Source organism: Pseudochaenichthys georgianus, chromosome 10 (assembly GCF_902827115.2).
Source record: "Pseudochaenichthys georgianus chromosome 10, fPseGeo1.2, whole genome shotgun sequence".
Lineage (NCBI taxonomy): Eukaryota > Metazoa > Chordata > Actinopteri > Perciformes > Channichthyidae > Pseudochaenichthys > Pseudochaenichthys georgianus.
In genome coordinates this window covers 31,491,931-31,505,526 of record NC_047512.1, presented here as the reverse complement: position 1 = coordinate 31,505,526, position 13,596 = coordinate 31,491,931, and positions in this window count along the sequence as shown.

Genomic DNA, 13,596 nt, shown 5'->3' with positions numbered 1-13,596 from the left:
TAGCTGCTCCGTGAAGCTAGCTACAGGGACTCTGCCTGGTCAGCTGATCCAGGAAACACAACTTGTAGCCGGCCGTGGTTGTTTGTTCTTCATGCTTATATATCGGACTATTGTGACTCGCTATGCGGTTAAAACAGACGGTGCATGAATGCGGTAAGTACAATTCGAGTGCTTTATTTATGTGTTAATGATTTTAATCAGCTACGTAATGAATGGTAAGGCTTGGGTTAGCATGTAAGCTAGTGGTAGCTACATCGGTGCTAACGATTGTAATCGTACCCTCCAAGTTAAAATCATAGACTGTATATATAAAGGTTAAAACGAAATAGACAAGTGTTAAGTGGGATAATACTGTTGAACAAACGGCTTCTGTTTGAGGTTGATAAAATAAGGTCATCCTTGTAACTTAGAGATATTTTATTATGTAGGAGGAACTGTATGCATCGCTAAGGTTAATTTAAATTGGCTATGCTCAAGTATGTAGACAAGTTAATGTCGAAGTAGTTATGTGAAATCAACCTCACAATAAGATGTGTGTATATTACAATTATTAATGTCATATTTCAAGATGATTACTTAGATATTACAATATGGTTGGTTGAGCTGGAGTTCATTATCGAGCTTACACGTTAACGTCACAGTCATCTGAAGAACGAACCCAAACCTTATTGTTTTTATTAATTGCATTACCAAATGGGTATCAAATAAACAGTAAGCATTAGGGATGCACGATATTGGTTTTTTGAAACCGATACCGATACCGATAACGTCCTGCTTCTCAAGACCGATACCGATACCGATAACCGATAATAAAAAAATGTACGCCACTAATTATTTTAACACATTTTTTTCCTCGGCCGCCCCGTAGTTTCAGAGCGCATCGAGTTTAAAATACCATCTACACGCTGATGCTGACAGCCCCGCTCCTGCCGCCTGCTTGCAGCAGACCACACTTCCACGCTCACCGGCAGGCACCGACTGGCCATCTGGAGGACCGGGAGGCTGTGTGTGTGTGTGTGTGTGTGTGTGTGTGTGTGTGTGTGTGTGTGTGTGTGTGTGTGTGTGTGTGTGTGTGTGTGTGTGTGTGTGTGTGTGTGTGTGTGTGTGTGTGTGTGTGTGTGTGTGTGTGTGTGTGTGTGTGTGTGTGTGTGTGTGTGTGTGTGTGTGTGTGTGTGTGTGTGTGTGTGTGTGTGTGTGTGTGTGTGTGTGTGTGTGTGTGTGTGTGTGTGTGTGTGTGTGTGTGTGGCCCGAGCGAGAGAGAGACCTTACGTGCATTGTTGTTGTTAGCATCTGGTGCTAGCTAGCTGCGCTAACGGATATAAGGAGCTGTTTAAATGAAAACAGAGGAGCGACATTTCGCCACAACTGCACCGAGCACTTGACTTGATGCAGGAAGCAGACAGCGGGACATTGTACGAGAAGTCAGCACACTCAGCTCGGATACATGAACATGATTGCAGCTTCCAGGCAGCTCCGCTTTTAACACACCATCGTAGCGATGGCGATGTTTCAGGTGACTGATCAGGTTCGAAGTATTGGGGAGCGCTGGATTTGTGAAGAACTCCCCTCTTCCTAAACCACTAATACCACAGTACTGGCAAAATGGGAGGAGCCGAGTGAAAAACAAGCGCCCCTCATCCCAATCACCCACACCGCAGTATGTTTTTCTTTTTTTTACCCAAAAAATATATTGTATATTATCGGGGCTATTAATACTGTTATCGGGTTTATCGGGATGACGTCATAATTCCTAATATCGGACCGATAATTATCGGGCCGATAATTATCGTGCATCCCTAGTAAGCATTGGTAACACAACTTCCAAAGTTACAGTAAAATAAAAAGGACCCTGACTCGGACAATACACAATCCAACATGTTCAACAGAAGAGAATCAGTTATATTGTTTGTACACATGGTACTTTACATATATATCTGTTTGTTTAAGGTGTCCAGGTGATGCAGACAGGCTGGACCAGAGAGTGAGAGACAGAACTGGACTCCTCACAGCAGTGAACTTCAGCACAGGTACAAAGACTCTTTTTTCATACTGTACAAAGAATCAAGAAAGATATTGGTTTAAATGAATGAAGTATTGACTTGAATACACTGATATACATTCCAATAAACAATACTAAATACTAGATCACCTACACATCAGTTAAGTTGAGGGTTTATTCCATGCAAAAAGTTACATTTAGATATTTAGCAATATGACTTTGTCAGCTTTCTAATGTAATGTATTGAAGGCAAAGATTTATCTCTCAATATTGTCTGTAAAAAACGTGGTAAAAGTTATTCTTTCAGTGAGACAACAGAGCAAGCTTCTACAGTTGCACTAAGTTTTGATAACAGTTAAATATTATTTTGAAAATAACATATATTTCAATGTTGATGAACTTCATACTGTTCATTCATAATCTGATTGTCTTTTTAGCTCATTGTTTAAATAAAAAAAAAACATTACAATTACAAAATAATGATATCTACAGCCCCTAAACACACAGCTTTCATAAATAACACACTTGTTCTGCAATAATATGTTTAATGTTTCCTGTCATTTTTGTTAGGAAAGGACATGCCTGAAAGACACGACATGTTCTCCTTCTCTGAGGGTCCAGAAGAACATCCAAGAGGATCATTAAAAGCTGATGCTATGAGATGTTAAGACCAGTACAGGACATTCACTATAAACAACTTTTATTGTAAAAACAGTCAGCTGATCGAATGCAGCTATTTCCACATCTACACTCCATCAGCTGATTATTTATATTTGCCTCACTTTATGAGCTTCACATCACTTGTGCCTTGTACCGCAGAGTTTGCAACGTCACAACTAAATGGGGCCAATCTTCAGTCAGATGTGAATGTGTAATCTAACACTTTCAGTAAGAATAATGGACGAAAGGAGAGCAAATACAAATACAGTTTATTGAAATGTGAACCAAACGTTAATCAAATGTTTTAAATAAAAAGCACATATGGACAGAAGGTGTAAACCTATTAAATGTATAAGTAAACACATTTAGTAGATAAAGTGACAGACTAGGCCTGTGCAGTTGGTATCAGCTTTGCCCAGCATGGGCTCCTTCATCAGCCCTGGTCCTCCTCGCTGAGGAAAGACCCTCAGTCCTCTCCAAACCAACAGACAGGACGTCCATCACACAGTGGTTTCTCCCTGAAGTCTCTGCAGCTCTCTGGATACCACGCTGTCTCAATCCGTCCATCACACGGAGGTTTCTCCCTGAAGTCTCTGCAGCTCTCTGGACACCGCGCTGTCTCAATCCGTCCACACTGAATATGAGAGGGGGGAAATGAAAATAATAAATGCTTTAGACAATAAGAAACATAAAGTTGACTGTTGAGTTGCTCAGTTTTTTTAGATTGTCAATACTATTACTGTATAACTAATATCTCAGGTTAAGAGGCACATTCAAATAAAGATTGGTCTTTAAATACATTTTGTCTTTTGAATTGTTTGTCTAAAGTCAAGGATCTAGAACTGGTACTTATTTTTAATGATACAGTCTGGTTATTATGCTGTTGGCCTCACAGATAAGAGCACTAACTAGCTACCATCACATGTACCTTAGCTTGACTTAAATGTATTAAACGTATGGTTAAGTGATATCAAAATATAAATAACTAATGTCATGCAAACATTAATATTTGCTTGATTCCAGAGTTGAATTTAGCACAATTGCATACAAACGTTAAGGGGTTTTAAGATTCTGAAGTATTATGCTAAAAACTCAATAACTTAGATTATTATTTATAGTTTTGCTGAATAGTTTCATGGCCGCTTACCTTAGAAACATAAAATGCGACGGCAGTGTGCAGATGGGGAGCATGTTAGCTTAGCTTGGTAGCTTCAGCTAGCTCTGGAACTTCCAGCTGGGTGGCAGCAGGTCCCGCCTCGGCTCCGCCTCTTTGCCCTTATTTGGAGAAGGCGGGAGTTGAACTCTGACGTCACTGTTGAGCCGTTAGTGGCCGACTCCGCCTACTAAGGGCTTCACGGCAACTCTGCAGAATCCTATGGGTGACGTCACGGACCCTACGTCCATTTATATATACAGTCTATGGTTAAATCACAAACTTGCCTTTTCGAGTCACATTCTTAAATAACATCTATTTAGACAAAGTATTTCATTTTTTCTAGTTTTAACTTTTTGCATACAACTTAAGAGAACATCCAGTTCACAAGTCATACAATTTCAAAAAGAACATCATTGGTTAACAACAACTTCATAGGGGCTTTTAAAGTTGTGTGAAGTAATTAAACATTAAAAATACAAGATCAGGGGGTCATTAAGATCTTTTAAATTATTATTACCCCTCTTCATAAAAGAGACTTCCTTATAGTTAATAAAGTAATTACACATTAGTTCACAAGCCATACAACTTAAAAAAAGAACATCTTTAGTTAACACAAATCATATAAAATAAATCTCTAATTTAGAGAGGACAATAAAAGTTTTAGGTGACTTAGTGAGTGAAAATGAATGGCTTTTTATTTAGTCTGCACGGATTTCTTTCACCTAACTCCACCCCCACTATCTTCTGGCCTCATAGCGTGTGACAGGGAGGGGTGGAGAAACTTTGTATGCATACTAATGTTATTGAAACAAGATCATTATTACTACTCAAACATAGAGGTGGAAGATCATAGAGCACCCATTTCAGTCGAAAAACGACTGTTGTGGTGATATCGCAAATCAGTTTAGTAAATACTGTAATACTTCGGTTTACTTGACACAGATCAAGCATATTTGAGCCCAGCCCCTCCTCTGCCTTTGCTGCAGCACCGCTCCTTACATGGAAGTGAAAGCAGCTGTTAACCTCAAGCTAACAAACATCAATTTTCACTGTGTGATTCATATCAGGATTTGTATATGTGTGCACGGCTGGGAAGTTGTCATACTACATAGTTTAGTTTAGTTAATTTATCACAATTTTAAAAGACAGATTTATGGAGTTGAGATAAAAAAGCAGGCTTATTAAAGTCAAAGACTATAAATGCCAGGGTGGTCTGCTTAAAGTGAGATACTGTATAGTGTCGTTTAAATTGTCCTTTGTTTGCTCTGCAGAGCTGGTAATACCCTGCAGTAGGATGTTAATGTAGGTCACTTTATCTCTACATTTTCCATTCATCTCAGCGGTGTGGTGGAGTGCTCAGAGATAGGACCCTGTCAGAACACTATAGGCAAACAAACAATTTACAACTTGTGGTTTCTTAGTTGCTGATGCAACAGTGCACTGGGGTCGTTTAGCAGATTTTGTTTTACTCATCTGAGATGAGTTGGTTCAGTGGAAACAGCATTACAGTACAGCTGGCTGTTTACGCAACCATGTACTGAATATGCGAAAAGTTCATATTACATAATAGAATAGCACTTTATTGGCTAATTTTACAAAAATCAAAATAAAGAACTGAAGTCACAATTCAGTCCGGCATGTACGTTTATTCAAATGGACCTTCACCGTGACAAGTGGTTTTATTAAATTGGCTGTTAACATTCATATTTCCATAAACCAAAGGTCTTGCCTCAAGCTTAGTTTAGATAACCTCCCCTATTCAGCATGTATGACACATAAATAGTTGTGTGTTTGCAAACACGCTGACACAGATAAATCTATTTGACAGTGTGTACAGTACAAAGGAAAAAAGATAAAATACAGATTTTCCCTATATATATAATACTATATATAATATATATATATATAATACTTATGCTAAATCTGCATTATCAGGGTAATAAAAATGTAGGCCAAAATACAAATACACATTCATTTATACAGAGTTGGACATTTTGTATCAGGTTGGTCTATTTTTCCAGTGAAATAATCCAGGCAGCAATTAAATGTCCTTAAAAATCCAGTTAGGGAAAACATGTTAGCATAGAAGGCAGTGTTTACTCTCAGTTCATACCAAAGCTTGCAAACAAATACTCACATGTCTCATGATACACATTTATTCAGACACCTGGCCTGTTAAACACTATCGCGTGTGTGTTATGTGTACCAAAGTAAAACTGAAACCACCTGTTCTCAGTCAACCATCACAGAAGTGCTGTACTAATAAATTAACCAGGGCAAAATCGTAACGCCAGAGCAAGTCGAGGGATTAGTCAGTTAAGCTCAGAGTCACAATGTTTGGCAGCAATAACAAAAGGCAGTTATCATGGAGATCACACCCTGGTTGCTGTGGCTACGCTTGTGTGTTCCACCACGCCTTTACTAAGACCACATCTAAACATCTGACATCTGTGGGATGTTACACATTTTAACATCCAAAGAAACATAAATCATTTAATACACGATAATCATGGCGAATAATACGATTATTGGCCCCTAGGCACAAACATGCACAAGGCTCCACCACAACTACAACATAGGAGCACAGAATGAATAGTTGTTGAGCCTTTTTGTCATTGAACTGTGTCTCTTTGGGGTTGTTTTTATGTATTTTCGGTTGTTGTGTGTCCCATTTAAGTCACTTTCTCTGTCTGTAGTTTTTTGTATCTCTTATAGCTGTTTTTTGCCTGGTGTAGTTATGTTGTTTTCTTTTAGTTGTTTTGTGTCTCTCTGTAGTATTTTGGTATCATTGTAATTAAAAAGAAAATCTCTAGTAGCCGTGTGTCTCTCTGAAGTAATTTGCTTTGTCTTAGTCGTAACATGTTATGTCTTTGTAGTTGTTTTGTGTCTTTTTGTAGTATTTTTGTATCTTTGAAATTTTACATCTTTGTAGTCACCTTGTGTCTCTTAGAAGTAATTGCTTTGTCTTTGTAGTTGTTTCGTGTCTCTTTGAAGTATTTTGTATATCTTTGTAGTTGTTTGGTGTCTCTTTGAAGTATTTTTTATATCTTTGTGGTTGTTTTGTGTCTCTTTAAAGTTAATATGTAGTTATTTTGCATCTTTGTTATTGTTTTAAAAATGTTGTGAGCGCTTTGTGTCACTTTGGAGCAGTAGCGGTTCTAGAACAGTTTACATGGGGTGGCAAAGGGGGGGCAAGAGGTCATGCCAGGGTGGCATGGGAGGGCAGACAGTACGTGGTATTTTATACTGTATATAACCTATTTATTGTTAAATCATGCCCTCACACAAGTGTTCTTAATGCACAAGAGAAACAAAGGTGTTCAGACAAACAAACTAAAATATAGTATAAAACAGCAGAAAATACTCATGATACCCTAGAATTCAGTTTACTGTAAGTACAGTAAAAGTACTTCAGTACACAAATTACATCACCCATCTCTTTAGAGAGCTAAAGGTGACTTGTGCAGCAACACATTTCAATAATAGGCAGCTGTGTTTAGATCCAGTTTGACGGTAAAGGATGTATCCTGGTTTAATGTATCTGGCCTCATTGCTGTGATGTGTAGTTTAGCAAATAAAGGGATCGATCTCCCAGCTAGCGCTGTCGGCGTAGTATGTTGTAACGTAACGTCCCAAACAGTGACCGTCTGTTAAACGCTATCGATTCAAATGGCAGCGTTTTATTAATATTTTGTTTCAAGCTCTCGTCCTTTGTAAAAACAAAACTAGTGGAAGGGGAAATGCTCCCAGGGGAAGCTGATCCACCTTCAGGTGCTGGGACAGCTTGCTCCCTCTCTGCAGCGGTGTGAGCCGCGGTCTTTGAACGCCGCTACACAGTTTAATGCAGGGCCGTAGCTGCGTTTTTAATGGGCCTAAGATGATATTTAAAATGATTCACTTTTAATGAATGAACTGCTTATTTTGTTGCTTGAGAAGCTTGTGGACATAGTGTAGGTTTGTTTCTACAAGTACAGTTTTAGGGACACAAAAGTTAGGGGGGAAGCTGGGGGGGGGGGGCAAGGCTCTACAGTGGGGGGGCAGCTGCCCCCCTTGCCCCCCGTAGATCTGCCCCTGCTTTGGAGTCATGTTGTGTGCCTTCGTAGTTTTTTAGTTTTTGTCTTTTGCAGTTATGCTTTATAAAAAAGCTTCCCCACCTGCATTTACTTGACAGATTGAATGCAATGCATGTTGGCAACTCTTTCCCTGGCACCAAATATCCCATTCAAATCTCCTTTGTTGGCTCTGTGTTGCATGGAAAAACACTCAGGTTTACTACAGCGAGGCCTCGGGCACAGCTTCTCCTACAACATGAGTCAGATCCAGTCTGGCTCTGCTCCAGACGAGACGTGATGACATTTACGGAGTGAACCAGTCCAGTTGAAGCAACCAATTGATAAAAAGAGCAGAGACACACACTTGCTCAATCCGCCTTCTCATCCCGAGAAGTGAGGCTGGCATGGGGGACAAAGCTAGTAGCCCACATTCAGGTGAAACTGGACGATGACTTTTAACCGTGACTTCCTTCCAATACACAGGTGAGTCCCACACATACAGTACCATTTTTTTAATTATTTTGTAAAAGGTATATAAGTATGAATCTGCTGTTGAACTATGAAGTTTCAGATGTGAACAATTAGCAGTAACAACACAGAGGTCAACATTGGATCTCTTCGGAAGTGGAGGCGAGTTGATATATCTATAGACAGATTAATAATCTAGTTAAATGTATCATCTTCATTGACATGTAAATCAAAGTTACCTGTTGTGAACAATTCTTACTTTCCCCTGAAGTGTCATAGAGCGCTATATGTTTTTCTGTAGGTGCCTTTATCCTTTAATCCTCAATAGAACTTAGATGAGGCAGGTGAGGTTCAACCTCAGTCATGTTGAGAGACGCCTATACAACTGAAGAATGTATTGATGGCTTTTTGCTTGCCTGGGCCTCTGCCTACTTGCACAACACTCCAGCTTAGTCATAAAAACTGCGAAAGTCATAAAGTAATGGAGCGGATATAAATCACGAGGTGTGTTGTGTTTGCACCTTTGCAGGGGTGGAGCAGGGAGACAAGATGAATATTTATACTGATGAGATTTTCCAAAACAGAATAGGAGCATGGCACAGAGCTAACCCCACATGTTGAACTCTCTGCAGAACAAACCAACTTGTGAAGTCGGTGTGTGAGATGAGCTCTTGGTGCTGGCCCGCCACAGAGATCGAGCTGTTGGCCTCTCGAGGATGGCTGCGGCGGTTCTTGTTGCTGAAGCTGGCGACGGTGTTGCTGTTCCCCCATGCAGCCGGCCTCCCCCTGCTGGCTGGCAGCGTGTTCAGCCTGCGGGCCCTGTTGCTGCTGGGCTCCCCCCACATCTCCACCAAGCCCTCCACCGTGCTGCTGAGCCGGCTGGCGCTCACGGACAGCCTCGTGCTGCTGCACTGGGCACTGCGGCTGGGAGCTACGCTAGAGACCTGGTGGACAGGGGAGACTCCATCCCTCCTCAAGGAGGAGGGATGGTGGAGGGAGGCTGTGGGTGTGCTCTGTCAGCAGCTGCTTGACGCTCACCACCTGGCCTCTCTGCTGCTGTTGGGGTTCCTGGGACTGGAGGCCACGCTGGTGTCTCGCTGGCCCGTGCAGACCCGCAGGTTCAGGACGTCTCACTGGGCTCAGCTCAGCTGCAGCCTGGTCTGGACGCTGGTGCTGCTGGAAATGTTGTACTCGCTCCACTCAACACTTTTGCAGGACTCTGGACCTCAAACGTATTTCTCCACAGAACAGAACTCCCAAAGTGTTCCTCTGGGCCTGGTGCTTCTTCCCAGCCTTCCCAGTTTCTCCGCCTGCCTGAGGAGGACATTATGGCTGGGGAACTTATGGCTACATTATGCTGTCCTTTATGTCAGACCACAGAAGAGAAAGAGCTCCTTTCATTAAAAGCTTTGACTGTTAATTTTGTTATATTTAATTTATGTAATAAAAGTGCTTAATATGTGCAGAATATGAACTTAGTAAGGTGTCTTAATTTGTCTTAAATTAAAAGGTATCTCAATGAAAACTTCCCCCGATGATTACTTACATGAGGCCATTGTGTTTGCGTTACAAGTTTTTGGTGAAATGTTATGCTTAAATATTCAAATGAGGCATTATCTTTTATTTTGTTGAGATATTAGAGTCAATACATTTTCCAAGACACTACAGGTGAATAAGGTAAAATTGTTTAAATAAGATATATCACAATAACACTTACCCAATTGACCAATTAACATTGGTCACGTTTTCTTTTAATTATATATTAAATAATCAATTGAGGTATTATCTAATTCTAAACATTTGTAAATTCAAGAGAAATCTGTAGAGACAAGTAGACTAAGTTAGTAAAAATAAACAGCTATTTCAGATGTCTTCTTAACTTAAGACATGTTTTGTATTTTAAATAAACCACTCACTCAAAATGGATCTTGCATTATGTACATTTTTTTATTTTGCATAAAGTGTCTTAATTTAACTGGACATGGACCCTGTGGCTACAAGTGGCCATTCAATCACACAAATTAACTGTTCACTCTTGCTTTTGTAATACAAGTGACATGCTAGAACATAGTGTAATAGTAGCAGAGTCAGAAGACATTAAAGCAACCAGACCAACTAAGGCAGTAGATTACATTACATTTCATTTGGCTGACGCTTTTATCCAAAGTGATTTACAATTAGTTCAAAAACCATAAAGATTAAAACTCCAAACAGCAAGGGAAGTGCAGATATATTCACTTCAGCAAGTCATACCATTGTGTGATGAATTAGTTACAAGACCTAAGCTAACTCTTTGAAGTGATTTTTTTATTTTATTTAATTGCCAAGGTGTCAAAACAGAGGCGTTTTCAGTTTGCGACGGAATACCTGCAGAGTTTCTGCTGTCCTGATGGTCAATGGGGGGATCATTCCAGCATTTAGGATCCAAGAGAGCAAACAGGCTTGTGTTTGAGAGGTACCTGGGTCCCACTCGCAGAGATGGAGTAGCAAGCTCCCCAAACAGGCGAAAACCTACCAGTTTCACCCACTGTCTCTGCCACCTCCCTCCATGCCTGGTTCCTCCGGTTTGTATCCCGGTTGGTGAAGAGGGTCTGGTCATACAAAACCGGGTGATTTGCTACGGCGATAGTTAGTTTCTCCTCCGACTTTTTTTGAAATATAGAAATGAACGGCGGGATATCTCTCCCAGCTTAGACACGGTTTGATTGGCTACGGCTTCAGCTGTCAGATTTTGGGAAACGGGATTTGATTGGCTGGCGCTGGCTACTCCGGCGTCGCCGGAGACGCCTGAGACGGACCGCTCTGCTACCCACAATTCAGTTCGGCGAAAAAGCGAGGCTACGTGACGTCACCCCATTGAAAGTGAATGGGCAGATTGGAGCTTTCGACGCTGTCGACGCTGTAGTGTAGACGGGCCGTAAGCGAAGTGCACGTGCTGGAGTGTATGGTTTAACCAAAGCCTGGATGTAGGAAGGGGCTGATACCAGCTCGGTAGGCCAGATTTGTATCAAATAGAAAATCTGCTTTTGAATTGGACATTTCATATTAAAAAAATGCAATATTCTTTCTTTTAAAGTTACATAATATTTGCTTCAAGGAACAAACCTGTATTAAAAACATACAGTAAATTAAATGTTACATGAAAACTGCCACAGTAGGCGCACATATTTTGTGAACTGTTGCTTTATGTTTTGTCGAGTTTTAATCAAAGGTTTCCTCAGTTTACATCTGAGATGCTCGTAATGTAAGCACTGGATCACCCATTCTAAAGGTAAGAGATTATGATCAGGTTCACATTAGAAACATTGTCTCATCCGTCAGCCTCTCAGCACTTTGATCTGGCAAACAGCCTAAGATAAGAGGAAGAAAAGATATGCAACACTGACAAATGTTTGCATTGCGGTGATCTTCAGTAGCAGTTTCTCTCATGTTGCTTGTCACATTAGTATCTGTTTCAGGATGTGTTCGGTTTTTGCATATCTTTCTTTCTGATGAATAGCTGGCGGTACATTTCCTGCAGCTTATCATTTGCACAGTAAAATGTATTCAGAGCATTAACGCAGTAGCAATGCTTTTCTAATGGATGAAAATAAGCTCCAGCTTAGCTTTGTTTAATGTCTCGTCGGCTTCTGATCAGATAATACACACACAGAAAAATGTCAATGCGTCACAATGCGTGTGTGATAAAAACTTGGTCAGGATGATAAGACAGAAGCCACAAACACCGGGCTTTGGGTTTTAAGGCCGGCACACTGTGGCCTTGCATTGCACACATGTCTCTGTGAGGATATGAAAGATCATTCGATGGGCATCCTTTGAGAAAAACTGTTTGATTTTGTGCCCTTGACATAACCACATCACACAGGGTGGTGACCAAAAAAACAAATATATAGTTATTGTGGAAGATGATTTGTGCTGCAACTGAAAAATGCATGTACATTTTGAGTCAAAATAAAGAGATTGAATTCTGAACTCTGCTTACCTCTAACTCTTTTTCAAAGCAACAGTATATTTGGTAATTAAAAGTACACTGACTGCTTGGTAAAAAATACTTGGTCAAGAAATAGAGATCCCCAAACATACTAAACTTTAGAACAACCCATCAATACCTGTTAAAAATGCCCAACTAAACTGGGATACGTGGATAAACTGTGTAATTTAGAAATTACCGGATATTATAAACAAGAATTCATTACTATTACTTCAGGAACAAAAACAGAAATATAAACCTAAAGACACACATTGTTTTTGTTTTACTATTTGCAATTATAAAACTGGATATCAATCTTCAAAGTAGTTACATTTGAGATAGGGATAATTTTTATAAAAAGTGAAAATTAGAACTCTTAGTAAAGTCAGAATTTACTACAACAATGTATTTACTTTAATTGGATTAAATCCTGAACCCAAATACATTTTTCACATGCGGCCTGAAATATAAAAATGCTTCTGTGTGGACCTTATTGTCTTCCGTATATAAGTATCAGGTGAGAAACAGTATCACTTGAGAGACATGAAGGATGTTATTGTTGAAGTGTATACTGTGTCCAACAGAGGGAAGCATAGAGTCTGCTGTCAACATACTGTATTCTTTAGACTTCACAGAGTCCTTGGCAAAGTGCATACGGTTGGAGAGGATGGAGAGACTCAGCTACTACAGGCTAATTAACATGGCTGCCCTATGTGTGTGTGTGTGTGTGTGTGTGTGTGTGTGTGTGTGTGTGTGTGTGTGTGTGTGTGTGTGTGTGTGTGTGTGTGTGTGTGTGTGTGTGTGTGTGTGTGTGTGTGTGTGTGTGTGTGTGTGTGTGTGTGTGTGTGTGTGTGTGTGTGTGTGTGTGTGTGTGTGTGTGTGTGTGTGTGTGTGTGTGTGTGTGTGTGTGTGCACCTTTGTTAATTGAGGACTTTTGGTATGAATACACACCGACATTAGCCAGACATTTTTTTATTAACAGGACAGGGTCGGTGTCCTGCTAATAAATAGAAATTCTAAAAGCGTAGAAGTGTTTCTATAGGTGTAGAAAGCTTAAATAACCACAAAAAAAGACCTTTTTAACCACAAAACCCAGAAATTGTGTATTTTCTGTGTGTCAGAACAGCGCTCATACAGCTGGTTTTCGGTATTGCACCCACTCATGAATATTCACACAGAAGGAGCTCTGATTGGCTGACTGCCGGATGGTCCTGACAATTCATGTTTCTGTGAAAAATGCTGTGTGTGTAATAATAATAATAATAATAATAACATAATAATAATAATGAAT